General features: G+C 44.9%; 1 pseudogene across 1 annotated transcript; it reads left to right on the top strand.

Annotated features, from left to right (window-relative positions):
* The first annotated feature begins 2816 nt into the window (after positions 1 to 2816).
* LOC138842963 (large ribosomal subunit protein eL32 pseudogene) lies at positions 2817 to 3340 on the top strand (annotated as a pseudogene). Its single transcript, XR_016226063.1, has one exon. The product of XR_016226063.1 is annotated as a large ribosomal subunit protein eL32 pseudogene (transcript).
* Positions 3341 to 14050: the final 10710 nt, after the last annotated feature.

The following is a 14050-nucleotide window of genomic DNA, read 5'->3' as shown; positions in this document are numbered from 1 at the left end:
TACAGACAAAATTGAAGTCATTATGTTAAGCAAAACAAGCCAAGTAGAGAAAGGAAAACACCACAATATGAACTTAGAATAGGGCAGGAAGAGAAGGGGAACTGAGAGAGGTTGCATAAGGGGTCCCAAAACACTCAGAAGTAATACATTTTAGCATTTAACAGCACAGTAGGGTAACTGTAGTTCCCAATGCTGCATTACGTATGGTATAATGAACAGAAGCTGGTAGGCTCCAAACATAAAGGAAAGATAAGAAAATGGAAAAGCTAATTGCTTGATCAATTTAGAGTCTGCGCCTGTTTAAATTCTACCCTGTATCCCATAAAAATGTCCTAGTATTACATATTAATCAACATTTTTAGAACTGAAAACCAAAGATGAGTTTATTTTGGTATAAAATTTCTGAAATTCACGATTTGTTCACAACATGCATGTTCCATGAACTCTTTGAAGCCTCCTCATAGGAGAGACAGAATAGTGATTTTAAGTGGAAAGAATATGGAATGTGAACAGAGCACATCATTTAGAAGCAAACCAATTGGCCGGTGCCGCGGGTCACTAGGCTAATCCTCTGCTTTGTGGCGCCAGCACACCGGGTTCTAGTCCCGGTCAGGGCCCCGGATTCTGTCCCGGTTGCCCCTCTTCCAGGCCAGCTCTCTGCTGTGGCCAGGGAGTGCAGTGGAGGATGGCCCAAGTCCTTGGGCCCTGCACCCCATGGGAGACCAGGAGAAGCACCTGGCTCCTGCCTTCAGATCTGCGCGGTGCCCCGGTTGCAGCGCGCCAGCCACAGTGGCCATTGGAGGGTGAACCAACGGCAAAAAGGAAGACCTTTCTCTTTGTCTCTCTCTCTCACTGTCCACTCTGTCAAAAAAAAAAAAAAAAACACAACAACCAATTGACCCATATCCACATCACATCACTTACCAATGGATGACACCAGGCAACTGACTGAGCTTCTCTAAGTCTCTGTCTCCTCATCCATAAATAGAGATAATATTGCCAATGTTACCCACTCCAAAGGGTGTTTTGAGATCAAAGCGTATCAGGATTGACAATCATGACAACTATTTCTACAATTCTCACCACCATCACTTACTGAGCATTTGTATGTCAAGACACTGTTAGCCTCTAACTTGTCCAACAGCCTGGAAAGCGATGCAAAATAGTATAATCTTCCCTTCATAGATGTAAAAAGTTAGTTCTGAGAAGTTCAATGAACCTCTTCAAACCACACAGGTGGTAAATGGTGGAGCTGAGTGTTCATATCAGATTGGTTACAAAGATGGCATGAATGCAACTATTAATTGCTAATGAAACAGTGAAAGTAACATCCAGGAACGTGAAGAATTTTTCAGCAAGAATCTTGAAATTCATCTTCTAATAGTCATGAAAAAACTATAAAGTTTAAAATAGGCAATTTCATATTTTGATGGTTGTGTTGAAAACCAGGGAATATCTAATATAATTTTAAATGCCAGTTTAAGGACCAGATTATGCCTAGACATCTGGTCTACCAGCTCCAACATATTATCTGTTACTTACCCATCGACCCCATGAGATAAGAAGTTTTAGGAGGAGATGCAGTTCAATTCCCTTTAAAAGAATTTCTAGAACATACCCTCATGTTCCTGGTACAATCTTGTGATATTCCAGGCAGAGAGACTGTCTTCTGCTCATCAAACACTGAGGTTTTGCCCTATCTTTTTCTCCTTGGGTTCCTGCAAACTCATTATAATTTGAATTTTTACAGATCAAACCCCATTTCAAATGCAACTGAAGAACTTGTACTTTAAAAGACTCCTGTCTTGAATTCTCAAAAAGTGGAAGACTACCCACTGAAACTGAGTGGCTAATCCTGAAATTATCCACCTTGTAAATTTGAAATTTGGTTCACAGTTTTGTGAAAATAACCTTTTAAACTTGGAAATCAATTTGAAATTCCAGTTTGTGCTTGGGTTTTGTGGGCACTCCTTATCACCTTTGCTGATAAGCATTTAAATATATTCATTAACAAAAATAATTGTTTTCACAGTTAACTACATTAGCACCTTATAATTGAATTAGAAATTAGATGAGGATCATGAATATTTCACTAGGGCTCACTGCTGGCCTTCCCAATTTCCATCTTTTTTAAAAAAAATACCTTCACACAGCATAACAGGTGGATTTGCATTGCTCATGTTCCTAGCTTTGCTCAAAGTTCTACCACCAAAGTCATTCCATTGTCAAAAATGAAACAAAAATTAACATTTAACTCTCATGCTGCTCTTTTATGTTTGCAGGCAATATTCAAGCAGTTTTCTGTCCCTAGGAAATTTTAAACAAACATCTACTCTACAAAATCTGGAAGCTGTCAATCCCACTACACTCTGATATGAAACACTTAGAGCAGTGTGGTTAACAGTAGGGGGTTTGGGGTAACAGTTCAGTGTTCTCAACCAACATTTAAGGCCAGAAAATTCTGGGAAGTGAGGGTAGCCCTTTTCAATATAGGATGTTTGGCAGCATCCCTGGCCTCTACCTACTGGATGCAAGTAGAAAATACACCACGTGCCCAGTTGTAACATTCAGAAATATCTCCAGGTGTGCATCTTGGTGGTTAAGATGCGAGTTAAGACACATACATTCCGCATCAGAGTACCGGGTTTCAACTCATTGCTGTGGGTCCAGCCCCGGGTACCAACATCCTGCGAATGTGAATCTTGGGCGGCAGCAGCCATGACTCAGGTAATCGGGTTCCTGCCACCCATGTGGGAGGCCTGAATTATGTTCCTTTGAACCCTGACCATTGAATGTATTTGGAAAGCAAACCAGGCCTTCTCTTCCTCGGCGCTGCCTCCGGAGGTGGCTGCCCTCTCCTCGGCACCATGGCCGCCCTCAGACCCCTGGAGAAGCCCAAGATCGTCAAAAAGAGGACCAAGAAGTTCATCCGCCACCAGTCGGACCGCTATGTCAAGATTAAGCGTAACTGGCGGAAACCCAGAGGTATTGACAACAGGGTGCGGAGAAGATTCAAGGGCCAGATCTTGATGCCCAACATTGGCTATGGGAGCAACAAGAAGACCAGGCACATGCTGCCCAGCGGCTTCCGGAAGTTCCTGGTCCACAACGTCAAGGAGCTGGAGGTGCTGCTGATGTGCAACAAATCCTACTGTGCAGAGATTGCTCACAACGTCTCCTCCAAGAACTGCAAAGCCATTGTGGAGAGAGCGGCCCAGCTGGCCATCAGGGTCACCAACCCCAACGCCAGGCTGCGCAGTGAAGAAAATGAGTAGGTGGCTCGGGTGTGCATTTTATTTGTGTTTAAATAAAACCTTGAAAACCGGAAAAAAAAAAAAAGAAAGTAAACCAGTGAACTTGGGCTCTCCTTCAATGTATCTACCTCTCAAATCAATAACATTTTGAAAATATCTATCACCAGATAATACCTGGATATACAGACAGCAACCCCCTCCCCAGGGGAAAAGCCAACCCCAGTAGGTTACCACTGAGAATAGTATGGATTCAATGACTAGCTCCAGCTCAGGTGTTTGACCCTTGCTTGGGCCTCAGTTTGGGATATGTGAAATTCAAGTGATCATACCTGCTTCACTGGATTGCTGACAAACTTAAAACCTACTGTGTGAATAAGAGGCATCAAGGAGTGAGTGTTCATTATTAGTCAAAGTGGTACCAACTATAGTGGTAGTGGTGGTGCCACAGCCCCTCTGTCCTGAATGTGTCTAGTCTGACTCTACACACCACAGGCCCAGTGATGGTCACAGCAATTCTAGATCTTTCCCCAGTGGAGACATCTGAGACAGTATGGTCAAGTTAAAAACAAAGTAGGGTATGGAATCTGGGAGAATCTGAATTCCAAACTTGACTTCTCTTTCTGGGAGGTCTTGGGCAACTTTCTTAACCTCCCTGAGCCTCAGATTCCTTAGTTTGAAATGGGATCACTAAGAATTACCCATAGATTGGTTTAGAGAATTGAATAATGCATGCAGAAGGCCTCCCAGCATGGCCTGACATTCAATAGGTGCTCAGTAGTCAGTCACAATTACAGTTTCTATGCAGAATATCATGATGCTCACAGCATGGGTTCAACACCTCGGTTCTTTTGACATTTGAGGCTGGGTAATTCTTCAGGGGACTGCCCTATATACTGTAGGACGTCAGCAGCATCCCTGGCTAATTAGACGGCAGTAGCAGTGGACCCCAGTTTTGACAACCAATGATGTTACCCAACAGTCCCAAGGGTACACTGGGTGCAATAGTGCCCCCCACTGAGAACAGATTTCTTTCCTCCTCTAATGGGTCCCTGTGCCTTCCTTTTATGCTACTCTTTTGGAGTGATCCCTTGCCTTCCTTATGCAGAATTCCCTACTCATTTCATCACCTAATTGTTTCCTTGCTCATCTGTCTGCTAGACTGGGAGCCCCTCAAGAATAGGTTTCATTTACATCTGTATTCGTAGCTGGCACAGAGCAGAGGGCATGGAACAGAGTGAGATTTTTGTGTTTTTTCTTTTTTTTAAGGAAAATAAACTACTTGAGCTGGCACTGTGGCATGGTGGTTGACACCACCACCTGGGATACCAGCATCCCCTGTGGGTGCCAGATCAGATCCCGGCTCCTCTACTTCTGATCCAGCTCCTTGCCAATGGTCTGGGAAAATAGCAGAGGATGGCCCAAATGTCTGGGCCCTTGCCACCTACATGGGAGGCCTGGATGAAGCTCCTAGCTCCTGCCTTTGGCCTGGTCGAGCATGGGCCATTGCAGCCATCTGGGAAGTGAACCAACAGATGGAAGCTCTCTGTCTCTCCAGCTCTTTCAAATGAATAAATAACTCTTAAAAAAATTAAGAGCAAAGTAAACTACTATTGACTTAGCACTGGCCACATACCAAGCACAAAGCCTTTTCAATGACTTATAAAGTATGAATCATTATGTCAGTTTTGCTGATGAAGACCTGAGGCTCAGAGACAAAGAACTCAATTACCTAGCAAGTATGTGGATGGACTTGGGAGCTGAACTCAGGCCCGAGTAGCCACACATCTTCCCTCCCCATTAAGTACCTCCTAAGAGCAGAGAGTGAGGCATCCTTCCTCTAACCTGTACTGCACCCTGAAGGCCTCCCACCTCCACCCCCAGTTGAAAAGACAGGCTCTCAAATCAATTCCTCGCCTCACACATGAGATCAGGAAATTGAGGTGATTTGCCCAACGTCAGGAAATGAATAGAAATGGCCAACTTGATTGAAGAAATGATCCATTCCAGACCCAAAGAGGAGGCACCCAGCATTTTTCACTCTTACTGAAAAGGTCAAGTTGGAGACAGCAGGACCCACGGTGAGACCTTTTGGCAATTTCAGAAAGTTCAGGCCGCAGCTTGGGGGCAAAGCAGAGGCCAATTCCCACATCATCCCAGCCCCAGTCTCCACCCAGGCTCAAACCCCAGCTGGCACTAGCTTACCTCATCACACATTAGACTACAGGGGGCACAGGTCTCAGACTCTCAAAGAAGGCATCCCCCCACTCCTCGCCTGTCTGAGCCTTCACCACACACTGACACAGCCGCTTCTCATTATTTCAGAGTCCAGGAGATACTGTACATATATTAAAGGGGATATCTAGAGTGGGCAGCAGACTCCAAAAGGTTAACATCTTCCTGTTCAGATGGTCCCCGCAGTTGCTATGGATATCTCCTCCAGAAGGCTCTGCAAGTTCCACATGAGGGGCTGAAATTAATAAACTGCTTTGAACTCACAGGAAACAAACCAGGTTGGGCTGCAAATGCTGTAACCTGTTAATTTCAAACTTAGACAGGGGTCTAGATGTGCAGGTGTTTGTGCACAGAGTATCTGGAAGTCTGTCTGTGGTGTGTGTTTTGACTACACACATGCACCTGTGTGTGCGCCTTTGCCTGTGCATACCCGTGAAGAAGGGTCAGGAAGTGCCAGCCTATCTCCATATCCCTAAAGGCAAAGATTTGATAGTTCCCCCAGTCAGACAGCAAGATAGCAAAGGCCAGGGGCTGTTTTTATTCTTCTCCGCAATCTCATTAGCACCTAGCCTAGTGCTTTGAAGATGTTCAGCAATCATTTATTAAACAGTTTCATCTGTTCACTTAGCAACTGCTTTTGAGTGCCTGGTATGAACCAAGCATGGTGTTATGTGCAAAGTTTATTACCACAGTAATCAAGGTGGATAGGCCCTTTTATCATGGATGGAGGGATAGATGGATGGGAGGGAGGGAGGTTGGTTGGAAGCATGGGTGGATGGACAAGTGGATGGGCAGGTAATGACTGGGTAGATGGAGGGACAATAAAGTGGGTGGATGGATGGACGCATATATGCATGCATGCATGGAAAAGTCATAATTAGGTCATATCAGTACCATTTCCATGATTGATGTGCTGTGGATACACACGCGTATGCATGTGCACACATGTATTTGTAACAATGATTGGAAAATCAAGTAAGGCAAAGTGTCCATTCATAGAAAATAAAGAATGTGTACTCCGGAGTCAAAGCCTGAGTCTATAAGTCCTGTCCCAGTTCATAATTAGGTTCACGTTCTTACTCTATCAGAGACTCTGCTTACTCATTCACTGAATGATTTTTTTTGCATACCTACCATGTGCTAGGTACTTTCTAGGTCCTGAGGACAGAGCAGGGAGCATGGCAAATATCAGGACCCACCTCCATAACTGGAAAGCACAAGGGTATCATAAAAATGAAGAAACATGACAATATAAGCAATGGCCAGAGGTTCCGTGGTGTCTGAAGGAAATAACTCTTAAAACAAGACAGGAAGGATGCTTGAGAGTCTATCAGGTGACAAGTGGAAGGAAAAGGACCCCAGACTGAAGAAACAGTGTAGACAGATGTCTTGAGGCAAGAGCAGATGTAGTGTGTTTGAAGAACTGAAGGAAATTAAATCTGGCACCAGTATTGGGTGTAAAGGGAAGAAAAGGCAGCATGTATGAGTTAGCACGTATGTCCATGAGTATGTTTATGCATGTATGTGTTTTTAGCATGTGAGTGTATATGTATGATTATACTTGTGTATATGTATTCATACATACAAATGTGTGTCTGTCTAAATGGCTGTGAGTCTACATGTGCATATATGCCCAAGTATGCATAGCTGTGTCCACGTGTGCACATGTGTCCCAGCATGTACCCATGACTGTGTGTGTAAATGTGCGCCCTGGAAGATGAGTATACATATATATGCCTGAATAAGTTATACATGTATGTGGGCATTTGAGTGTGTATATCTGACGTGTGCATGTGTGTCCAGGCATAGAAGTGTGGGTGAGTACACAGGCCTCAGAAGAGAAGCTTGCTGATATCTTGGCCAGAAAGCTGCACAGAGTGGAATAAGTCTTCCCACGGGAGCTCTGTAACAACAGAACAAAATCAATATCCTAACCCAATTGCTTTTATAGATAATGCATCATGTGAGAAAGGTTTTAATTAAACGGTGGCCTCTAAGAAGCTGTCTTCAGAACTCAGCACACCACTTAGGGCAGGTGGGTGACAAAGTGGGGACATCTGGGCATGACATCTTTCCTCCCCCACTTCCTAGACTCCTCCGTCACTACCCTTCTCACCTGCGTTTCTGAAAAAAAATCATAAAACAGTCTATTTAGGAAATGCTATTAATAAACTAATGTTCTAGAAAACTATCAAACATATTGACAGCCAAAAAATGCAGATGAAAAGAAAAATATATTTTTTTGCCTAAAGATCAAATAGATATTTTAAGGAGAAGATACAGTTGTGTCATGGGTAGAGTATGCCAGTCGCACTGGTGACTGGAGTATAAATTGTTACATACTTTCTGAAAGGCATTTCAATCTTGCATATCTGAAACTTCAAAATAGATATGCTTTAGGATTCAACATTTCTACTCCTAGGAATTCAGCTATAGAAAATAATCACTCAAATGCAAAGGGTAAACATAAAAAATTGCTTATCAAGGCATCATCTATTGTTGTGAAATAATTGTTGTAATCTTTCCTAGAATGAGCCCATTCAGGCTGAGAACAGAAGACTATAGGTACTTTAAATACGGAAACCACCAATATTGGGCCCTCTCCCTCAAAGTTTAGGTTAGAGGCAGTGGTGAGCTGGCAAATGATTAACAAAGAGCTCTGGGGTAGCAGTGCAGGTTTGTAGATAACGTCCATGCCCATGGTGTAAATATTCCCCAGGGCTGATTTCTAGCTTCCACTGTGTTCTCCCTGAAGACAGAGTCTGGAAGAGATACAAGACACCAACAGTTGTCTCTGGCAGTCAATCTGAGTGGCAGCAGCATACCAAGGGTTAGAGGGACTACGCAGACAAAACCCATGCTGGTCCCTCACTATCCACACCCTATCGAAAAATGGAAAGGCAGGGACAAAGAGGGGGGGGGTCATCTTTCAGGGAGGCACTGCATTGATGAAGATTAAGTCTCCCTACCTCCTCTCACTTCCCCAGAGGTTTTACTCCTTGTAGCTAAAGGAGGGAGGTACAAAGAAAATAGCTCATTAAGTTTGGAGCTATTTATCAGAAGTGGCAATAGGTTTGCCTCCCTAGTTGCTGGTCAGCTCTAGAACTTTGAGCTCTACAAGAAGGCACTGGGGCATAATAATGGCACAGACTTGTCATGGGAAGAATGCAGAGGGGCCAACCTCTGTTTCAAATTCCAGTCTCACAGGTCGAAGATGGAAGGTGGATGAGGGGGCCACATTCAATAGCATGTAAGATTCACACTGACAAATGACCAGTATTGAGTCTTCAGAACCAAGATGGGAATTTTGATACTACAATGTGTGTGTCTGGACTAGGTTAGAAATCTTGAGGAAGCCCACCAGGTAACAGGAAAGGCAGAGTTAAAAAGGGCAGCGTTCATACAAGTATTGGAAAAGTAAAATTTTTTCCATGCTTTACATTGATTTGTCAACTAAATTGGTTGTGCTTTTGAAATAACCTAAATGTCCATCAAATGGGGCTTAAAAATGTAAAACAACCACTTAATGGAATAGCACAGTTATTCAAGGGTTTTAGTACCGTGTGTGTCTGTGTATGTGTGGCAGCATGTATGAATGCAGTATCAGTAACTTAAATACCACAATAATCACTGATACAGAATCACTGCTTCTTTGGAGTTTTTGAAACTTAGATTCTGTATTCCCACTTTAATGAGATAGTTACTAACTCAGAGTTTAAAATGTCTCTTTTTTATTAGTCTGTTTGATATGACCATGACCATGGAATCAAATCCACAGTGAACTCTTACTACTGTAGTTACTAACATGAAAATATGACCACAATAAATAGGCTAGTGGGAACAAAAAGTGATTCACAAATCACTGTGTACAATGGAACTACACTTATATAAAAGAATAAAAAATTTATTACTATATGTATAGAAAACTGTCTGAAAAGAGACACTAAAATGTGAAGAGTGGTCATTCTAGATGAGGTATGTAGCCCTTCAGATCATGATTTGTTCAGATTGCGATTATCTGATTCCTCTTTATTGTAATTTCCCCATGTATTAAAGTCACTGTGCTAGCCACTCATACTTGCCTGCTTTATCTAGTAATCTGATCTGTATTTTCTTCCCTGCAATTAACATGCATTTTTAAGCACTATGGTGAGGAAAAAGAAAATGTTTCCTTTGTTGAAAAATGAAATACTTAGTGCACGTATTCAGAAGGTAGTGGATGTTTGGTAATGGTGGCTGTTATGTGAATCTTGGGCCTTCATCTTCTGTTGCATTTTGGGCAATGGTTATAACAGTAACAATGGCAGCAGGTATTTATACAGCACTTATTGTGTGTCTTCCGGATGCTTACTTGTTCCTCACCATAACTCTATGAGGTCACCATTATTCCTATTTGACATAACTGAAGCAGACATACAGTGCCCTTCCTCCAGATCTTCTCCCTCCATACCCCGCAACCAGGCCTAAAACTCAGGGCAACTTTCATCAGTCCCTCCACCCCAGGAACATAGCACACCTGGAAATGGACTGGGATGGGGCCAGCCTGGGTTACTGCAGGTGACTCAAGCAGTCAGAGGAAGAGGCAGTGTAATGCAGACAAATGCAAGATAATAAGTCTGAAGCCAATGAACCAAAGAGAGGAGGAGCACACATTAAATAAAAAGGCATGAGTCCCTCCACCTGCAAAGGGACTTAGAGGTTACTGCTGAGAAAAAATGAGAGAAGCTCCATGAAGCTGTCAGCACATAGCGCCTACAGGGCAGGTTCCAGATTCAGGGGTCCCTGGGTCCACTCCTGTGTACCCTCCTCAACTGATGGAAGCCAGGAGGAGTGGGTTTGTTCAGTCCCCCCAGTGAGAGCCAGGCCCCTGGGGGCAGGGGGCTTTCACCGAGCTGTGGTGTGTTGGTCATAAGCTAATGCTGACTGTGTCCAAAGCAAGGTGCTGGAGTGGAATGACAGGAAGTTGTCCCTATCAACGGTCAATGAAGAAATGGTTTGGGATGGGAGAGAGGATGAGTTTCAGAATCTTGGAGGAAGAAAACTCATGGAGAATCTGGGAAGGGAAGAAATCTGCAGATGGTGACCGAGTCCCTGAAAAGGACTAAAATCAGAAGAACTCACCAAGGAGGACTGATGAGAGCAGAAAGGAAGTCTACTGGCTGCACACCACTTCCATCCCAAGAGTCAAGATGCATTCAGCTGCCAGGTTGGGATGACTGTGGTCTGGGGGAAGGATGACGGTGAAGACACACTATTGGGCTGTGTCCTTCCCACTGAACGCCTGTGTTAGCCTGAGCCTCCTTCCCTGCTCTCTACTGCCTGGAGCTGCTAAGTGGCTGATGTAGGATGAGGCAGGTGCTTGAGCTGAGCCTTCCACCACCCCTGCTAGACCACAGACTAGTCTGGGCTTTTCTGGTCAATCACTTGAAGGAGGTTGGATGGGAGATTATATGAGAGCAGGAGTGATGCAGAGGAGCCTCCCAGAAGACAGGACTCAGGGTCAGTAAACCAAACAATCCAGGGACAAAGCCCTCTGTGGATGAGAGACATAAAGGTTCTCAAGGTGGTGCCATGGCTGTGGCCTAGATCATGCCAGAGGGGCATCTCTGAGCACAGAGAGTAGACAGAGATAACATCAATAAAAACAATGACTACTAAGTCAGTTTTTATACTTCTGATGTCAGTATTCTTATTCCCAGTTTATAGATGAAAAAATTGAGGCACAGAAGGTTTACAAAGTGGCAGAGCTACGATTCAGACCAAAGTCACCTGGTGCCATTGCAGGTGCTCTTAACAAAGACACTCTCCTTGACTCAACTCTGCTCAGGCCCCTAAGAATCCTGTTCCTGATCAGACCCTGACCTCTCGGTCTCTGTCCTTCTCCCAGGCCCCCTTACTCCAGTTTTAGAAAGAATACTCCTCTTCCTTCTGCAAAAATACTCAATGATCAGTTGAGCCAAGAATTGCCCTACCTCTTAGCAATGTTCCATCTACTGACACTCCCTCCTTAGGCTTCCATCCCCACTTTTGCTTATTGTCTGTAGAGCTGAGCCACTCTCTCTCTACTCCAAAAAAGCCCCATTGTGGCAACCCTACTGCAATGAGGTCTTCCTTCCCATCATTAGCAAACACCAGGAACACATTTTTCTTTAATACAATTAACTACTGCACCTCCCACTCCAATGTGAGAGCAAAGAGAGCCTGGAAGGGGGCTGAAACATGAGCAGGACACACACCATGGCCTTAGGTCACATGGCCTTAAGAATCTTTAAACAAGGCAGGGAGGTCAGAGAATAATTGTCTTTCTGTCCTAGACTCTACCTAGCTTGGGCATGGGAGGGCTTCAAGTGGCCGCTTTCAGTGCAGGGGGACTCTGGAGCCTGGGGTAGGTGCACAGCCACAGTGGAGGAACACACAATGGAAGGGACAAACTGTGGCTGGCAGGGCATCGCAGAGCTATGGGAAAGCTGCAGGAGAGGCTTCCTCTTTGAGCGACCATGGAAGACTGAGGGATCTGCTGCTTGCAGGGCAATTTGCATGAGGCTGGGAATACCCGTGCATGCAGATAGTGCTGGGGTGTTAACACTGCCCAGATGGGTGAGCTTGCCTGAAATGGTACATATTTCCCCTCTCAAGTGACTTGTTGCTTCAGAGGTAGGGGTGGGGGAATACAGTTTGCCTGGAGAAGGAATATGGCTGAGCAAGTCGCATTTACTCAGGTTTCAAGAATGTCTCTGTCAGGCTAAGGAAGATTCAGGATGCTCTAAGCGAGGGAGAGATTTCAAGGTGACCTTGTGGAAGGCGCTGGCATTATGAAATGCTTTTGATCGAGTGGAACAAGATAAGCTATTCGTGTTCTGGAAGGGTTCAAAGCCCTGGACACAAGTTGAAATAAGAAAATTCAATTTCTGGCCCAAGATTGGGCTATTTCAGCCTTATGGAAGAATGTACACATCCTCCTCTGTCCTTCCCCCATGAAGGGTGGTGTCCCTCGCTGATCATCAGGACAGACAGGGTCATAAACAGGGTCATGGGGCACAGGTGATGCTGCCCACCAGTGTCTTGAAGAGGGTTTGCTGTTTCAGTCTACGTCTTCCAGGCAGCCTCACACACAGCCAAGGCTGGAACCAGGGAGTGGACTGGGCTGATTTCTGTATCCTGCTTTCTTTTGCTGTCCCACAAAGTCAGTACTGAAGGCTCCTTTCATGAAAGGCAACACAGAAGGGGCTGGCGCTGTGGCACAGTGGGCTAAGCCTCAGCATGAGGTGCCAGCATACTATATGGGCAACCAGTTCCTGTGCCAGCTGCTCCTCTTCCAATCCAGTTCCCTGCTAATGGCCTGGGAAAGCAGTGGAAGATGGCCCAAGTGCTTGTGACCCTGCACCCACATGGGAGACCCAGATGAAGCTCCTGGTTCCTGGCTTTGGATCAATCCAGCTCAGACCATTGCAGCCATTTGGGGAGTGAACCAGCGGAAGGAAAACCTCTCTGTCTCTCCCTCTTTCTGTAACTCTGCCTCCCAAATAAATAACATTTTTTGAAAAGTCACACAGAAGACTCCTTTGTGCTTATCTAAAGCAGAGCTGTTCAACAGAACATTCTCCATCCATAGAAATGCCCTATATCTGCTCTTGCAATAAATACAATGGCCCCCAGTCACATGTGGATCCTGATACTACAAGTATGACTTATACAATGATATCTTAATTTAAACAACAGTAGACACCTCATTGGACGGCACAGTTCTAGAAGCTTCAGTGGCAAAGGCACAACTCTCAGGTCCACCCAGAGTAGGACTGACTGTGCTGGCAGGGTGACCTTGGGCAGGTGTCTTAACTAGTCTGACCTCCTCTCTGATCCTCATTTGGGAAATGATGATGATTTCCGTGCTGTCGGATTTTTTGCAAATGAGTTAAACAAAGAATCTGTGATTGGTCCTATGCATTTAGTAAGTCTTAGCTGGAGCTAAGTCTTATGACTTCATCATTGACTTGGCACACAGGTTCCTGCTAACACAGATGGAGCAAGGCAAAACTGAGGAGGGAGGAGTCTTCTCTATTTTTTCTTGGGAAAGGAATTAGCAAATTGGGAGGGAATTAACTGGGATCCTGAAGGGGACAAACCAGCAGGGCAAGCTCACAATGAGGGACCTACCAGCAGGAGTGGGGGGCAAGCCAGGAAGGGCAGGCTGCCTCTCCCCATTCCACAGCCACACCAACTGCTACTGAGGACCAGGGAAAGAAGAGGATCCTTACCTAGAGAGAGGAGCCCAGTCAGGAAAACAAGAGGAGTGAGAGTGTGAGAGCAAGTCAGATGGAGCAGACAGACATGGAATGAGATGCGAACAGATGCAGGGGTATCAAACCATAGCAGGATGGACAGGAAGACACAATGGGAATCAGAGGGCCAGGAAGGACAGACACACAGAGGGAGCCAAAGCACACAGAGAGGGAGGCAGACAGAGGCAGACACACAAAGGCAGAGTAAGAGAGAGAAATGCAACCACAGGGGTACATGCACTGCAGGAGAGACAGAAGCCCAGGTTTTAGAGCAACAAAGCAAGG

The sequence above is a fragment of the Oryctolagus cuniculus genome, chromosome 19 (assembly GCF_051225735.1).
Source record: "Oryctolagus cuniculus isolate XC-2025 breed Fujian yellow rabbit chromosome 19, ASM5122573v1, whole genome shotgun sequence".
NCBI lineage: Eukaryota > Metazoa > Chordata > Mammalia > Lagomorpha > Leporidae > Oryctolagus > Oryctolagus cuniculus.
Note: the sequence above shows the minus strand (reverse complement) of the source record. Positions and strands in the feature narration are given on the sequence as shown.